Source organism: Tupaia chinensis, unplaced genomic scaffold, assembly GCF_000334495.1.
Source record: "Tupaia chinensis unplaced genomic scaffold, TupChi_1.0 Scaffold147534_1, whole genome shotgun sequence".
NCBI lineage: Eukaryota > Metazoa > Chordata > Mammalia > Scandentia > Tupaiidae > Tupaia > Tupaia belangeri.
In genome coordinates, this window is record NW_006207386.1 from 360,075 (window position 1) to 371,845 (window position 11,771).

Consider the following 11,771-nt stretch of genomic DNA (forward strand, 5'->3'; position numbering starts at 1 on the left):
ACATAATATAATATAAAATATAATTTATTCTGTTTTATATATTATATGTTATATTGTAGATAATATATATCATATATTATCTATAATATATTTATATATTTATATATTTATATATTTAAATGTAATATATTATCTGCATAATTTATATATTTAACATATTTTATATAATACATAAATTCATATAATTTTTATGTGTCATAGATATACATGTTATACATACCAGCATACTACAATCTATACTTAATAGTAATTACATACACATACACACACACACACACACAATGTCTTAGTATTTATGTATATATTAAAAATGTTATGTGATATATTGTGGCCTTAGAGAATTATACTCTGAGGGCTTGCTCACATTGATGTAAGTAAATTATGATGCAGGAAGTTGGGATACATGGGCCCAACTCCCAATGCTTGAACAGCACTGACCCTGATTCTTGTCTCTTGCCTATGAAAAATTAGAGACGTGGACATAGAGAAGAATTAGTAGAGTGTTTGTTAATGAGGGAAAATATATCAGAGCTCCCAAGCAGGGTTCGGGTCCCTGAAAATGGGTTCCTGGTGAAAAACTGAGGCAAGGCATTTTTATCTGTGTCAGAAGGCCTTTGTTTGGACTTCTTGTTTTTTTTTTTTCTTTTCTTTAGACATGTTCAGTCTCTCTGAGAAGCTGACTTTATGTGAAGACGTAAGTGACTTACAGAAGGACTCGCTAGCATATTGAGGAGAAATACCAGCTCATTGACAATGTTAGTGGTGTTCAAAAGGCGATTCAGGACATGAGTTGCTTGCAGGGAGTGAGTTGGCTGCAGGAAGTGCTGCTATAGGAATGGGGAAGTTGAGCTGCAAGATATAAAATCCTAGGTCCTTTAGGTTCAGATCTCTAAGAGACCTGTCCTGAAATGCAGAATAATAAACTGATAACACATGTAAGATAAGAAAAGTTTCAATAGAAAAGCAAAGATTTCTAATAGGAAGGAAATATACTTTCATGCCTGAAAAACATGTGGATAGGCAACTGCCAGAGAAGGACAACTGCATTACCTTCCTGGAGGATGGTAATATATATTCACCACAGAAAGTCTATCATAGTATCTGGCCTATTTATTTGTTTTCCTGGGCTTTTTCTTGTGCTGTGCCTCTCTCTCAGGTGAGGAATTTAATTATTTCATCACATATGGCCAGGGTGGTCTTTGAAGGAATGATCATCCATGTCTGGATGCACTGCCCCGATGTTAAGGTACTGTCCCATCTCAGTGGTCCGTGTATATCTGGGACACAGAAGGAAGATATCAACCATCCTGATGCCAAGAGCCAGGTGGAAAAGGGGGAGGAAGGAATCTTTAAAGATAGCCTGGTAGCATTTCCAGATAAGCTGTTATTGGTCAAGTAAGCTATTAAATAGCTCTAGTTGTGAGAAACTCTCTGAGAGCAAGCAGTTAGAGCTAATAGTTATTTTTAATGAAAGAAGTGAATGACCTTTTTCAAAAGCTTGACCAAAGTGATTCCATTTTGTAAGTTGGCTCTATCTTAATATGTGTGTGTCCATTTCCTATCATAGTGACTCTTTCTTAGGGCTTCCTGAACTATTTACCTACTCATTGGGTCTAATTTCTGTATCAATATTGCAATCTTCTTCCTCCATTCTGCCAGAATCTTGGAGAAGTGTCTGTGTGCCATGGGTATGTTCAGACCAATCTGATTGGAGATATGAACCATGATCAGCATGTATCTTTAAGCTCCACAGTCTAGTATGCTACCAGTTATTCCTAAGTGGTTAGGCCAGAATATAACTTCTATTTCAAGTTGCTATTTTATAAAAGATTAACCTCAGCTAAGTCAGTTTCCTCTGCCAATTGAGGTTCATACACCCCAGTTGTTCTCACACCTTCAGGATTTGAGTCAGTCCCATGAGTGCCAAGACTTGGGATGAGGGTAGATAAAGACCTTCTGACCTCTAGTGGTTGTCATCAGCTCCCAAGGTATCAAATGTAAATCGAGTTTCCATTCATAAGCTAACCTGTTCTGTCTACTTTATTCGGTCCTGGGGCCTATCAGGCTTTTCTTACTTATGTCTTTCAACTACATTTTTTAAAAATAGATTTCATTGCAGAGATATTGATCAACTAGTACTCTCTGGTTTTCCATCAGATATCTACTTATTTCCCACCATTAAGGTAGTAGAAAGTGAATGGTATATGACTCTCTCTAATCATTTGGATAATATATAAGATAATCTCCAACTTATGGAGATTTGACTTGTTTTTTTTTTGTTTGTCTGTTTTTGTTTTGTTTTGTTTTTTAATTTTATGATAGTACTAAACCAATACATATTCAGAAATTGAACTTCTAGTTTTGAATTTAAATTATTTCCTGGGTTGGTATATGTAGTATATTACCTATCTTTTTTTCACTTTCAATGCAGTATTCAATAAATTGCATGCGCTTTTCAAGGATATTTAAGAATAGGATTTATGTTAAATCATTTTGCCAAACTGTGAGTTAATGTAAGCATTCTGAGCATCTTTAAGGTAAATTAGCCTAAGATATGATGTTCTGAAGGTTAGTTATATTAAGTGCATTTTAAACATATGATGTTTTCAACTCCTGGAATATGACTCATAAATTTTGTTTTATAGTCAAAGATCAGGCTGTTACAAGACAGGAATAAATTTATTTTCTAAAGAAGTCTCCTGCCTGGAGGTACAAATGCTCTAATATTCAGTTTGAGTGGGGGAGGCACTCCCCCACTTATTCATAAGGAAGAAGGAATGATTATAAATGAAAATGGCATCAGTTTACTATAGGAAAATATAACCCATAAAAGTAATTATGGAACTTGCCATATATAATTAGTATATATTGAGTATTTGGGATTCTTCATTTTATTAGGTATTCTATTTTTCCTTTATGAATTTTATTTCCATCTATCACTGTGGGGAAAAGGAAAGCTGGAGGCAGAGAGAGACAGAAGTTCTGTAAATAAAAAAGAAATGGTGGGACCAGCAGTTGGCATAATGGCTATGTCGCGGGACTCTCCTGTAGTCGACCACAGTTCGAGTCCCGTGCCCAGTGGCTTAAACTCATGCCAGGTGCATGTGCATGCATACAGCATGGCCATCCCCTCTGGGAAGTGATTTCTCACTTTCTGTCTCTGTCTCTCTCTTTCTGGTGAGCACATGTGTCTTATAGCAAAAATCTCTCCAAAACAAAACAAAACAAAAAAAGAAATGGTACAAGAGAGAGTTAGAAAAACAGGAAAGAAGGAAGAAGGCAGAAAGTGAAGAAAGGGGGGGTAACCTAGTAGAATTTTTTCTTTTGAGTTTCCCAAATTATACTTGATTATGGAACAAAAGTATCATTGTTTATAGAGTTCTACTAAAATGAAGTTCTCTATAAATGAAGTCCCCTATAATGAAGAGGAAATATGGGAAAGACATAATAATTATAAGTAGAGGTAATGTTTCTACATTTCCCTCTGGTAAAATGTGGATACTACTAAGCTCTAATGAGCTATAAATCTAGAATGCTTAGAGGAATAACTAGAAGCAAGAAACAGAGAAAAACATTCAAAATCACTGTAAATACATCAAAATGAATTTCTAAAAAATTTCAAGCAAACTAATGGAAGGAAAGAAAAGAAAAATGGAGAAACAAAAACAAAGGCAAATCAAACATAAAGTGAAAAAAATAAAATGGTATATTTAACAGTTAACACACCAGCAAGCAAACTAAATTTAAATAGTTTAAACACACCACCAAAAAGACAAAAATTCACAATCCATGCTTAAAAAGAGAATTACCCAAGTATATGTTATAGAAGAAATTCCATTCCAAGTTTTCAAATTATATTTTTAGCTTAATATGAAGGAATGGAAAAGACATAACATGTGAACCTTAATAAAAAAGAAAGTGATGTGAAAGTAGACTGTATAGCAAGGAAAAATGTGACAGGGAAATGTTAGATGATGATTAAAGAGTCAATCCACCAAGAAAACAGCAATAACCTGGCGTGTGCAAAAAACAACAGAAGTGCAAAATATGTGAAATAAAAACTGATAAAAACAAAAAGAGAAAAACAAATCCATGATTCTACCTGGGCACTTCAACACCTACCTCTCTCTCAACAATCAGTGCAATAACCAGAGTGAAAAAGCATCAAGGATATGAAGGAAGTCACCAGCACCTTCAATCGACTGACCATGACATTAATAAAACTCTGTCTATTAATGGTAAGATACATATTCTTTTCAAATACCCATGGAACATATAGATTACATGCCATCACAGATCACATGTGTGGTCATGAAAAAAAAACATTTTAAAAAAGTAAAGTCATGGGACCAGCAGTTGGTGTAATGGCTATGTGGCTGGACTCTCATGTAGTCGACCACACTTCGGGTCCCAGACCCGATGGCTTAAACTGACACCAGGCACGTATGCATGCATGCCTAAGATCTGAGAGGAGAATGGAGGAGAAGGGATTGGGGCATGGCCAGCCCCTGGGGGGGGGGGTGATTTCTCGCTTTCTGTCTCGGTCTCGCTGGCTTCTGGTGAATGCATGCACCCTAGAGCAAAAACCTCAAAAATAAATAAATAAATAAATAAATAAATAAAGTCATACAAAGTATATTCTCTGACCACAATGGAATTCAATGGGAAATGAATAGGCAAAAGAAAGAAGACAAAGAAAGAAAAAGTCTCTGAACACTAGGTGATGAACCAATACACATTTAAATAATACATGTGTCATGTGTCAAAGAGAAAGTCTCAAGAGAATTAAAGTAGGAAAATGCATCAAGTGAAATGAAAAGGAAAATGAGCCTATAGATTTGTGGGATGAAGCTAATACAGTCCTTAGAGGGAATTTGTGGCATAAAATGTACGAATTGGAAGAAAACAAATAGATTGTGTGAGGTATTTTTCCTGAATATGACACAAACCTTGACTATAAGTGTCTATGGTAATCTGAAATTTTAATACCTACAAAGAGGAGGATATTGATTATTGTTTGACTATAAGTGGACTAAGTTAGTGCTTTTTGGATTCTGGGAGACCCTAACACTTGGAGACCTCATTACCAGTAGTCTGTGGCCTGACAAAACAATTGAACACCAAAGAAAGCTCAGATATGCTGTCTTCATCTGTCCTGCAGAATTACCGTGCTTCATACATGCTTTCCATCTGTAGTTAACAATAAATTGGGGCAGACACCACAGTTCAGCAGTGAAGTGCAGCACAGAGGAAGCCATATTGCACATGACTGAAAGGGGTTGATTCCTCGTCTCAGCAGCTTGGAAAGTTAGCTGGGCAAATGTATCCATTCCAAGAAATCTGATGAGCTAGACACCATTATTGCATTGTGACCAGGACTCTCTATAGGGTGCATTTTCTCTAATTCTCCTCCTATTGTGCAAGCACAGATGCTCTCCAGAATAAATAAATAAATAAATAAATAAATAAATAAATTAGAGGTTTTTGCTATAGGGCACGTGTGCTCGCCAGAAAAACACAGAGAGAGAGAAACAGAAAGCAAGAAATCACGCCCCAGGGAAGATGGCCACGCTACAATCCCTTCTCCTCCATTCTCCTCCCAGGATCTTGGGCACATATGCACACTCGCCCAGCATGAGTTTAAGCCACTGGGTCTGGGACTTGAACCACAGTTGACTACATGGGAGTCCAGCAACACAGCCATTATGCTAAGTGCTGGTCCCTCCAGAATAAAAGTTTTTTAAAAAATGGATAAATTTAAACTATGTTAATTAGAGGTTAAGCTGTTGTAACAAAGATAGCCCCAAACATAGTTGCTGAAATCACAGGGTATTTCATTTCCTTAATAACAGCAGTGTAGTGCAGACTGGTGAGTATATTTAGTTCCAAGTGATCATTAGGAGACTGAGAAATTGTTTATGTCTCTGCCAAAGTACATTCTAGATCAGGATTCTCTAACAGAAATTCTGTAATGATTTAAATGTAGTTTATCTGCACTGCTTAGTTTGGTAGCCACAAACCTGTAAACTTAGGGTTCTTAATTTTTTATTTAATTTTATTTAAATTAGTTTGGATTTAAAATTGAATAGATGTGTGGATACAGTGAACCAAATGAAAATTTCTAATATACACATTGCTTGTTTTATGTTTATGTTTCTGGGTTTTTTGATTAAATAAGAGAGAGCATGGGGAGGTAGACAGAAAAAAAAATATTTTAACAAGGTTGCACCATGTCACATTCCTCCTGCCCATTCTCCCAGTTATTATAGATAGGATTATAGGTGCATGGCGCTGTGTCTAACTTGCTGAAGTTGGACTGTGTTGTCCATGCTTGGTTCACAAAACATGGACCTCCTATGCACCCTTCTATAACACAGCTGTGACCTGCCCCTTCATGGCACAAAAAATGGGCCTGGGTATTGCTTTCCATTGAATGGCTGAAACTGGTTTACTACCATATTTACATCAATTTTACAGAAAGGACAAGGACTACAAATGGAGGGAAACTAGTACCATTTTAGATGAATGAAAGTAAGACTACATCCCTTCTATTCACATTTTGTTAATGAAATCTTGCCCATAAGTTGAAAGTTCTCAGAACCTCTATCAGAATTGGTGATTTAGAAGGGTCCAGAGGATTCAACATATACTTACTCTCCTGACTATGACTTATTTCAGACAAACAATACAAAAACCAGCTTAGCACAGGGAATAGACTGGCTGAGTTCTGGAGGAGACAAGGCACAGACTCCTAAGAATTCTTCCTGTGAAGTTACAGGGGTTGCACTTCATTTTCTCCAGCAGAAAGTGTGATGAAAGGTGTCCACCAGGGAATTTACCAGCCTCTCAGTGCTTAGGGTGTTTACTGGGGCACCCTCTGTAGGTATTAAAATTTCAGAGACCCAGAAGCAAAGCTGTGGGAGGCTGTTGTGCACCAGCAAATATCACCCTTAGGTTTTGGTTTCTCAGCAAACAATTCCAAAGGCCATGATTGGCTCCCTTTCAAAACCTCACCTTCAAAACCATACTCTGATTGGCCACTTCTCATAGCAAATCAGTGAGCTTAGAATCCCTCAGATTTGCATATCCGGCACCTCATGATTGGTCCACAAAATCAACCAATCATAACCCACCTTTTACAATCCTTCATTTACATATAGAACAACCAATCACCGCCCATCAACATGTATATAACCACAATCTCTGGCCCACAATCTCCGAACGATCCTGAAGACCCTGAAGAGCTGTGACACTGCGTCGTCTCCGTGTCGTAACACTGCGTTGTTTGTCCCGTCTCTCACTCCTTCCCTCAGGAAACCCGTTTGACTGTCCCCCAGGTCAGGACACAAAGCAGGTAAAGAAAATAGATTTGAAAGAATAACTAACAGGCTGCTAGCTTAGATTCTGTTTCTTTGGTGAATAAACATCTCTGAAATTGTACATGCATTGACCCATCCAGGCCCACTGTAACTGTTCATTATAGTTGTATTATCAGCTCTGTTATTTATGATTTTTCATAGCATGCCAGCACATTTGAGGTTGTTTATTTCTCTTCCTTCCTAATTTTTACCCACCAGAAACTTTGAAGTTATCATCAGAAGTGGACTTTATATTGCTGCCTTCTCTTGCAGCTCTCTCTCTCACAAACTTCTGCATTACATTCATAATGTAATCCACATGTCCTCAAATCTCTTGTGTTTGTGGATAACCCTTTCTGTTAGCATCAAATATAACAACCAGTATCTTCATCCTAAAATGACTACATAATTTCAAATCTCTTTAAATGTCTGAGTATTCTTGATTTTCTTAGTGGAGTTCTATGCCTTCTAGTTGTACCTGTCACTCCTCACATTGTCATCTTTCTTTTGATTTCTCCTTGATCCCTTTTGAAGCTTCATCTCTGAATCTTCCTGCCATTACCACCATCCCTTGTTCTCTTTGCCCCAAAATGGAAACAGCCTCGCTTCATCCTTTAAAGTTGGGTTCACACACAGCTGACAGATACTTGACGCGTGCTGGTAAATAAAGCTTAGAAAGTTTTAAGTGCAAGGGAGAAGATAAACTAACCACCACATCACAGTCTCAGGTTTCAGGGCACATCTGCCATAAGTAAGCCCTTATTGTCTCCTGTCTTTTTTATCCAAATCTCCCTGTTCCCTCTGCCCTGCTATTTTCTGAGACCTGCTTTAGAAAACTGGAACTCTTCTAGATCTTCTCTCCAAATGTGTGAAGGCCAACCTCCTCACTTATGCAACCAAAAGAATTGAAAAACCTCTAAACCTCTTTGTGAGTGTGTAATCCAAACCTGATGCCCTCTGTGTGCCTCTCCCAGCTTCTGGTGCATTCTCTGTGTGTTGGAGGGCCTGAGGCAGTCATTCAGCCCTGTAACTAGGGAAGTAGCCCCAGACAAGGCTCATGATCAGAGGAAGGCTCAACCCTTTCATCTGTAGCTGCTCATGCAGATACCTTGTTTACCTTGACCTTAACAAATAGGAAATCTTTCCTACTTGATCTCTTAGTTCCTGAACATCCACACCTTTCTCCCAAATTAAGTAAGAGCACTCCTCTAGAGTTCCAGCTTGCTAGGGGATTAGGCAACAGCAGAGGGCAGTGGAGCAGCAGCAATGGCAGGAGCAAGAGAGCAGGACATTAGCTCTGGAGGCTGGAGAGAGCCAACTCCGATAGGAAAGCAATTCAGCCTGCAGCTGAATAGAGAAAATGCCCTCCACTGAATACGTCTTCCAGACCTTATGTTATCATCTGATAATAAACTTTTGTCAATGCCCATAGCGAAGTGTCATCTTGATTCCTTGATCCCAACAGCACAAATTAAAACACTGGGGAAAAAAAAAAAAAAGGCAAGCAAGCAAAAAAACAAATATAAAACTCTTTACAGGAGTGCTGCTCTTTCTCTTTCTCATATGTTAGTAATTTTTAAAATCCATTCTCTATACTCCTTTATGATTTGAACCCCACAACTACAGCACCATTTCAAACATCTCTTCAGCCATCTGGATTTCCTTGAACTCCAACATATGGTCTCCTGCCTCTGAGCCTTTTCACCTGGAAAACTCTTCTGCCTCCTCAAGTGGCTGAGTCCTCCTTATAGATGCTTAAACCTGGGAAGGTTTTCCATGACCCTCAACATTAGGTTAGAGTATCCCAGCTGGTGCTGCCCATGTAGCTGTGTTGGTTTCCTACAGCTATTGTTTCCAATCACCGCATGCTGAATGCCTTAAGACAATGGGGATTTATTCTCTCACAGTGCTAGTGGCTATGACTGTGAACTGAAGATTGATTTTGGCAGAGCCTTGCTGCTCCTTAAACCTATAGGGAAGGAATGTTGTTTGTGTCTTCCAACCTTTTGGTAGTTGTATGCAATCCTCAGCATTTCTTGGCTCATCGATACATCTCTCCATCTCTTCACGTGGACTCCTCTGATATGTATCTCTCTGTGCCTCTTTTCTTCTGCCAGGGCCCACAATAAGGACCTCATATTCTTTTGATTGTTTCTGAAAATAACTTTCCCTGAGGATTAGGATTTTGACATATATTTTGGGGTCATGGTCTAATTCATAAGGGTAGCAAACATAGTAGTAGTCCTTTTTTAAATTGGTTTCACCAGATGGTAAGCACCTTGGGAGTAGAGACCTTTTCTGTCATATTCACCTTCATATCCCAAGAATGCAGCAGAGAAGCTGGCACATTGTGTATACTGTAGAGAATATTTGAATAAACAAATAAATGAATACTCTCAAATCTCAAATTCTCTCTTATTGTACACATTTATCTCTACTTCATTTGACCCTCAACGTCTGCACTGAATCTTTTTAATTTCCTGCCTCTCTCTCAGTCCTCCCCAAATCTTACCCTAGTAGCATCTTTCATCAATACTTGCCATTGCCTTGTATGCATTTCTCATTGCCACCGTCATAATTCAGGACATTGTCAACTGCCTCCTGGAGTGTAATGAAAGCCTCTAGAAAGTTCTACCAATCTCCTCTTCAATCTCCCTGCTTATCTACTCATTGCACTGCTGATTGATTAATTATTTTTAAAAGGTCAGTTTTATATGACCCTCTACTGCTTAAAATGGGTTAATTCCTCCTCAACACATATAAGCTAAAATCCAAAATTTATAAAATGACTTCTGATGCTGTCAATGATCTGGCTCCAATCATCATCCTCCCTGCTTTTTATACAGTGGATAGAATGTAGTTTTCAGTATGTCAACCCTCATGTGTTCTTACTGATTCAGGCCCCTGCACCTGCTGTTTCCTGTGTCTGAAATTCTCTCCCCGCCCATCTAGGTCTTGCTAACTCCTACCTACCTTTCACACTTCAGCCCAATCCTCTCTTTCTCATGGATGCTTCTATGACTATACTCCCCAGAATTCATGAAGTGCCAATCCTGTCTATTTCCCCAGTGTAGGTGCCCAGTGTTCCCCATATTTCTCTTTTATAAACTTCATGGCACATAACACTCTCTTCTATGTCTTTTTTTTAGCCATGGTATAAACATATAAGGACAGAGACTATGTCTATCTTGTTTAACCTCATCATCACACACACATTCCCTGACTTACATGTGGTGCTTAACACATTTTTGTCTGAAGAATGCATGCACTGATTTACAGCTATTTGTCTTCATTCTTTGATTTGAACTTTATATTGGGGAGCCCACTGTGATACATGAAAAAAAATTTTTGGAGAGGTTTTTTTCTATAGGGCATGTGTGCTTGCCAGAAAGACAGAGAGACAGAGAGACAGACAGTGAGAAATCACCCCCCAGAGGAGAAGGCCATGCCGCAATCCCTTCTCCTCCATACTCCTCTTGGGATCTTGGGCACGCACGCACACGCACCCGGTATGAGTTTAAGCCATTGGGTCTGGGACTCGAACCACGGTTGACTACATAGAAGTCCAGTGACATAGCCATTACTCCAAGTGCTGGTCCCCATGATTTTGAAATCTGAGTATATGGCTCTTTTATTGCTGAGTTTTTCCTCAGCTCTTAGTCTCTGTAAACTTTCCCTTGCTTAGCAGAAATCTTTCCAAAAAAATTTCCCTAGAGGAAGAAGTCTATAGTGGTTACGGTGTGAAAAACTTTCTTAGAAAACAGGACTTTTACCTCGCTAATGTTAAAAAGGGAAAATGAGATTTTAGTGTCTGTTTCCTGTGGGACGTGGTGGTGGCTGTTAGGTCAGAGGCACAAAGTGTTTTTGTCTTGTTTTTCCTGCTTCTTTTCACCTCAGTTTTACTAGCACAGTTATGGGTCGCCAAGAAGAAACAGCAGTTGAAGCCGTGGTGCTGGTATTGTAATAGGGATTTTGATGATGAGAAGATCCTTATACAGCATTTACAAGCAAAGTATTTCAAAGTATTTCAAATTCTATGTCATAAGAAATTGTATACAGAACCTGGTTTAGCTATTCACCACATGCAGGTACATAAAGAAACAATAGATGCTATACCAAATGCAATACCTAGAAGAACAGACATAGAGTTGGAAATATATGGTATGGAAGGTATCAAAGAAAAGGACATGGATGAAAGACAATGATTTCTTGAACAGAAAACTAAGAGAGTCAAAAAAAGAAGCAAAAAGATGATTCTGATGAATACGATGATCATGAGTCTACAGCTGCAACTTCATTTCAATCACAGCCTGTTCAGCCCCAGCAAGGTTATATACCCCCAATGGTACAGCCAGGACTGCCACCAGTTCCAGGCGCACCAGCAATGCCTCCAGGTATACCACTATTAATGAC

General features: G+C 38.5%; 1 pseudogene; it reads left to right on the top strand.

The window, feature by feature from the left end:
• Positions 1 to 11,771, top strand: part of LOC102500596 (BUB3-interacting and GLEBS motif-containing protein ZNF207-like) — a 19,598-nt pseudogene that overhangs the window by 1,802 nt on the left and 6,025 nt on the right.